This window comes from Mustela erminea, chromosome X, assembly GCF_009829155.1.
Source record: "Mustela erminea isolate mMusErm1 chromosome X, mMusErm1.Pri, whole genome shotgun sequence".
Lineage (NCBI taxonomy): Eukaryota > Metazoa > Chordata > Mammalia > Carnivora > Mustelidae > Mustela > Mustela erminea.
Window position 1 is genome coordinate 55245259 of NC_045635.1, and position 7257 is coordinate 55252515.

The window sequence follows — 7257 nt, forward strand, 5'->3', positions numbered from 1 at the left end:
GTCACCAGTATCTCCCTGGACAGAATATGAATATTATATATATATATATATATATATATATATATATATATATGAATGAAACCCCATCATTTATGGCTGCTGCCCATGGGATGAGCCTCTGGATAGTCCAGCTCTGATAGCCAATAGGACTTGTGTATACAAGTCTAATAGGACTACATAAATAAAACACAAAAATAACAACAACAACCAAAAAAAAAAAAAAAAACAGGTGCAGGAGCACCCCCCTACTCTACAGATATCAACTGGACGCAGCACAAAGGGAACAGTCAAAGAAGCTCGATTCCCTAGTTTCTTCCTAGAAAGTGCTTAACAGCGTATCTTCCCAGCTACTGCCTGAGGGTCCAGTTTTTAATCAGCTTGCATCTAGGTGCTGACTTCAATCCTCCACTTTGGGAAAATGGTGGGTTTTGGCACACCCTCAAATACTGGGAACAACTAAGAACAAAGAAGGTGGCCTGGACAATTTCAGATGTTCAGGAGACAAGTAGGAGCTCAGACTCAGCTGGTTGACAAGGTTTATTTCCTACAGGAGGCCACTCTGAATGATGGGAGAGGTGGACATTCTATTTTATGTGTACAAACTGACAGAGAATGAAGGAAAATGAAGAAACAAGGGTATTTGTTCCAAACAAAAGGACAAAATAAACCAGAAACACAACTTAATGAAATAAAAATAAGTGATCTCCTGGAAGAGTTAAAATTAACAGTCATAAAGCTGTTCACTGAGGTCAGGAGACCAATGCATGAAAAAAAAAATAAGGTAAGAATTTCAACAAAAAGAAAATACAAAAAAGTACCAAACAGAAATCATAAAGCTGAAGCATACTGTAATTGAACTGGAAAATTCAATGGAGGAGTTAAAAAACAACTAGATTGAGCATACAAAAGGATCCATGAAGTCAAAAACAGGGAAGTAAAATTCATCCAAACAAAAGAACAGCAATTAAAAAAAAAGAAGAAGAAAAGAATGCAAATAGCTTAAGGGACTTATGGGACAAGAATGAGTAAATCAATATATGCAGTTTTGGGTTCCAAGAAGAGAGAAGAAGAGAGAGGGGAATACAAAGTTTATTCAAAAACATAATAGCTGAAAAGATCCTTAACTTAAGAAAACAGACATCTGGATCCACGAAACTAAAGAAAAAAGGAAGGCAAAAAAAAAAAAACTTCAAAGAGACCCACAACGAGATATGTTAACTAAATTGTCAAAAGTTAAAGACAAGGAATGTTAAAAGCAATAGAAAAGCTACTGATTACATACAAGAAAACTTCCATAAAGCTATCAATATATTTTTCACAACAAACATCGCAGGCCAGAAGGAAGTAGGATGATATATTCAAAATGCTGAAAGAAAAAAAATGTCATCTAAATGAATTTTAGTATATTCACAAAGTTGTACAACAAACAACACAATTAAATTCCAATATATTCTACCACCCCAAAGACAAAATTTACATCCATCAGTAGTCACTCCTAATTCCCTCAATCCTCACTAATCTAATTTGTGTCTCTATGGGTTTACATATATGATGAACATCTTTTATATAATTGTGTGAAATAATATAATATGTGACCTTTGGTATCTGCTTCTTTTTATGTAGCATGATATTTTCATATATGATCAATGTTGTAGCTTGTATTGATAATTCATTCCATGCTATTGTTGAATAATATTCCATTTTGTATATTCATTAGTTGATTGATATTTAAATAGTTTCCATTTTGGATGGAGTTAAGATGGTGGAATAGTAGGAGAACCCTGGGTTTGCCTCACCTCATGAACACAGCCATATAAATATCAACATTTTGAATACCCAAGAAATCAATCTGAGGACTGACATAACAAACTATACAACTTGAGCGAGAGAAGAGACCACAATGTGAAAGGTAGGAGGTGGGGAGATGTGATTTGGGGAGAAAAAGATCGGAGGTACTATAAAGGAAAGTGAGTTCTGGTCATGGAGAGAGGCAAGAGTGAGAAGGGAACAGGGAAAATACTTCCTCAAAGCCATTGACTGGGAAAACAGGAGGGGCTGGTTTTTGTAAGTTTTATGAAGAGCAAGGCTCAAAGACTGGAGTTTTAGAGTTCCCTTGTGTGGCCTCTGTAGAGCCCAGCAGGTGCTGCAGTGTTCCCCTGGAGAAGGAACATAGATAAGCCTGATAGCAGATAGCATGATCTGAGGATCCCATGGGACACACTAGCAGAAATAGTTCTCCCTTGTTGGAGACCATCTGGGAGAGGTGGCACTGCCTCTCAGGGAACAAAAGAGCCAGTGGGTACCATTTCCCTTACCTGCCCCTGAGCATAGGTGCAGAGACTACCTGCTGAGGGCAGCTAACCTGGACACTGGCTCCCGGCTGCACTTTATCTCAAAATCCATGCCCCTATGCTTTGGTGCAACTGCCCTTCTGAAACAAACCTGTATCAGTCCCAAGGAAACAAGAACCTTCCCCAGAGGAACACCATGGGTCACTTCCATGCAGGTCTCTAGAGTATGGAGGCTTAAAACTCAGCTGACCTGCCTGGGATAGTTTGCAGTGAACTACCAGGTGAGCAGATGGCCAAGATATAGTCAAGGTGAAGACAGGAATGTAAGGGATGTCTGCATTACATGAAAGGGGATTGTTCACTCTTCTGGGAGGGTTTCCCAGACACTGGTAGGTGCAAATTTCCTCTCCAGGATAAGGGAGGGGCTGGCATCATTTTTCTTCACACCCCCTGCAGCATAAACTAACTTTAGTAAGCAGCACAATGCCAACTGTGCCAGCCTAAACCACTTACACTAAGCCCCACCACCTACATTCTGCAGGTGCTGTTTTTTTCTGGTAAATTGTGCCTGAGAACTAAAGCAACAGACCCCTTCCCAAGAAGACCAGTACAAACCCCATATATACCATATCTACTGACCATAGAATTCTGCAAAGCTTCAGCTCTAGTGGAAATAGCATTGTGTCTCTTTTAACAAGTAGACAAGAGCATACCTTGCTAAAACTGCCATACTCTGGATAAGGTCCAAACACTCTCCAATGCAGGCAAGGAGAAACTCCACAGAGGACTGACCTGAGGGACAGAGCAGCCATAACACAGTAGCATACACCAAATACACTTCCTGAAGCACTAGGCCCTGGACACTATATGACCTCTTCTTCATAAATCCACTACACTCAGGAGTGTATGACTGGCCTGAAATATAATAGGTTTTCCTAAACACAGGAAGAAGACAGATCTAGACAATATGTCAAAACAGAGGACAATCAAAGGGATCGCGGCCTTAGCAGTGGTGAAGGAGCCACAGCAGTGGAGAAGAGGGACAGACAGGCTAACATGCAAGAGAGAACATGAGAAAATGAATAACCATAGAAATTGCCTTGAAAAGTAAGAGGGGCTGAATTTCATGACTTCTGGCAACAAATGGGACTCAAAGCCTGGAGTTGGAAAGGACAGCAGGCTGGGCTGTGATAAAGCCCTGAGGGCGTTGCACTGCTATTGGAGAGAAGGTAGACAAATGACCTATGGGCATACAGCATGAAAACAGCTATCTGAAGAGCACCTGGAGAACACAGTTGGGAGGCTATTTGTTCATTTTAGAGTGCATCCCAAAGAGTCAGCATTCACAGAGAGACCCCTCCAGGAGCAGACATTGAACAGTGCAGTTTCCCTTCCTCACACCTCAGCTGGAAACCAGCTCAGCACTGATACCACCTAACTTGCTTATATAAAGCCCCAGACCCCTGCATTCTGATGGAACCACCCTCCCCAATCTCCTTTGCATCACTCCCAGCAAGACAGACTCCTGTCCAAGAAAAAGAGTCCTAAACACCTACTCTCTCTGTGTCTCCCCACTCAGGAGTTTTATAAAGCCTTGGCACTTGTAGCAGTGGTGGCAAGCAGACAAGAGTGCACCTAGTTAAAACACACCACATACAGGCCAGGGATAAAATACTGTCCACAATAGGCAATGACAGCCAATGCAAATGACTGGCCTGAAGGATAAGTTGGTGAGGACACAGCAGAAGAGTGCAGAAAATACACATTAGAGACACTCACTGAAGTTCCAGGCCTGTGGGAGCTGGAACACTACATAGAAGTGCAGTACAGGACCTCTTCTTCATAAGGTCATTGCCCTCAAGAAAAGGAGAGGACTATCCCAACACAGAGAAATAGGCACAGAGATTTAGACAAAATGAGAGGACATAGAAATTTATCACAAATGAAAGAACAGGAAAGAGCCTCAGCCAGAGATCTAAGAAAAACAGATTTAAGATATTGTCTGATGAAACATTTAAAGCAATGACGATGATGATACTCACTGGACTTGAGGAAAGAGGGAAAGACATAAGAAAGACCCTTAACACAGAGATAAGGAATAACATAACAGAGATAAAGGGCTCAATAAATGAAATGAGAAACATGCATGATGGAATGAACAGTAGGCTGGAAGAAGCAGAGGAATTAATTAATTACCTAGAAGACATAGTAATGGAAAGTAATCAAGTTTCACAAAAAAGAAAAAAAATAATTCTGGAAAATGAGAACAGACTTAGTGAACTCATTGACTCCATCAAATGTAATGACATTTGGGTTTTAGAAAGATTATTATTTGAATAAATAATAGCCAAAAATTTCCCTAATCTGGAAAAAGAAACAGATATCTGGATCCAGGATGCACAGAGGACCCCCAACAAAATCAATGCAGGCAGATATACACTAAGAAATATTGTAATTAAATTGGCAAAATATAGTAATAAAGAAAATAATTTTAAAAACATCAAGAAAAGAAGACAGTAACATACCAAGGAACCCTGTAAGGTGAAGAGGGGATTCTCACAACCTTCCAAGCTAGAAGAAAGTAGTATGATACATTCAAAGTGCTTAATGAGAAAACTCAGCAGCCAATAATACTCTATCCAGCAAAGCTACCATTCAGAATAAGAAGAGAGATGAAGAATTTCCCAGACATAACTAAAAGAGTTCATGAGCACTAAGCCAGCTTTGTAAGAAATATTAAAGTAGAATCTGAGTGGTGATGAGAGACAAAAATTGACAATGTGTTTGTAGGAAACACAAAAGCAGTTAAAATGAATATTTCTGTAAAAATCAGTCAAGGAGTTCACAAAATAAAAGAATGTAAAATATGGGACGCCTGGGTGGCTCAGTTGGTTAAGCAGCTGCCTTCGGCTCAGGTCATGATCCCAGGGTCCTGGGATCGAGTCCCACATCGGGCTCCTTGCTCGGCAGGGAGCCTGCTTCTCCCTCTGCCTCTGCCTGCCTCTCTGTCTGCCTGTGCTTGCTCGCGCTCTCTCCCTCTGTCTCTGAAAAATAAATAAAATCTTTAAAAAAAATTAAAAAAAAATAAAAATAAAAAAAAAATTAAAAAAAAATTAAAAAAAAAAAGAATGTAAAATATGACAACATATCTTTAAAATGTGAGGATGAGAGGAGTAAAGAGTAGGTTCAAACTTTAATTACCATAAACTTAATGTAGTCTATAAACTGAACAGGTTATATACAAACCTAATGGTGACAATATATCAAAAACTATTAGCAAATGTTCAAAGAATAAAGAGAGGTCTGCTGGAGACAAGAGGGCAGGGAAGTAGGAGGAGGCACCCTTTCAACCTGCACCCTAAAGTGAGCTGATTACCTTCCAGAAGACTCCGATCACCCACGAAATAAGCCTGAGATCAGAATTATACACGTCTGGATCTCTACCAGAACAGAAGACGCCAATGGGCAGGTAAAGTGGAGTGGGAATGACTGACTGATATTGGAAGATAAACAAAAGGGGGAGGGAGCCACCAGAGGCGACCAGTTGGAAAGTAATACCGCAATACGAGCGAGAGTGCCCTGCAACCAGCATTAACTTGGAGACTGGTTGAATACACTCCAAAAGAGCAAAGGATTGTGGGGGAAATTGTGGGAATTGAGGCAGCTAAGGACAGGGGCTTAAGTCCCCGGTCCCAGGACAGCCTCCCCTGGTGCTGAGGCAGAAAGAGTGTGGGGGAGAAAACAGGTCTTGGTCCCTAAGCCGCCAGCGCGCCCGAGAATGCATGGGTTCGAGCTCCTGTGAGGGGATGGGAGCCACGCCGGTGGGCAGAACGCGCAAGCCCTGCTACAAAGCCTGAGATACGCACGCACGTCCCTCATAAACCCCTGAGAGAGTTACAAAGGCCTGGCCGGTGCTCTTTGACCCGCGCCATTGTTTCAGAGCCTAAGACGTGCGTCCCAATCTCTCCCCTGACAGAGGTGTGCAAAAGCCCAGCCTGGTGCTTTTGGGACCGGCACCCCGTTCTCAGTGCCTGAGAGGTGTGCGCACGCGACCCATAGCCGCCCCTGAAAGAGGTGCACACAAGCCTGGCACTCTTAGACCCAGAAAGACCAGGCACTCCCAGCCCGGGCCAGCGGGAAAATCTCAGTGTGCGATTGCTGCTTGGAAACTCTCTGGCGGTCGGGAGTTTCCAGACAGACACCACTGCCTCAGCTTTGGGTATAAGCAATAAAGATCCTGCATCCCCAGGGAGCACGACTTGGAACCTGCTCTGCCAGTGGCCAAGGGGGAACTTACTTAGGCTCTGCACCCAGACTGAGGCTTCTCTCTGAGAGGGAGATCAGGGTGCGGTTTGTTTTCCTCTAAAACTACAAAAACCATCAAAAGCGGTCAAAGTGAGGGAAAAAAAAAAGTGAAAAAACATAAAAACCGCCAGAGAACAAAAGCCTGAAAAAAAACAGTTTCCTCAGAGCTCACCCCCTTGAGGGGGGCGGGAGGACTTAACTCGGGAAACATCATTGACTGACAACACACGTGGCAGCCCCCTCCCCCAGAAAACAAACCAAGAATGAAAAAAAAAAAAAGAGAAAAAAAAAGGACTACAAGAGAACAACCACTACTTCATAGGAAAACTTTTATTTTTCACTTGATCCCACTATTCAGGTTCATTTTTTTTTTACACATACGTAATTTTTTTAACCTATTTACCATCACAGCGAGTGATGTACAGTACATCAAATTCCATAATACTCTTCTAACCTGAACTTTTTGATACATACACCTATTTTTTTTTGCATTTCTATTTTTTGAATTCCTTTTTTTAAATTTTAGTTTAGTTTAGTCTAGTTTATTCCTTTTTATTTTTATCTTCTAATATTCATATAGAGTTAAACTTCAAAGCAATCCCATTTCCCCAATCAATACTACCCCTATAGGTAAACCAATTTTTAATTCCCTTTATCTTAG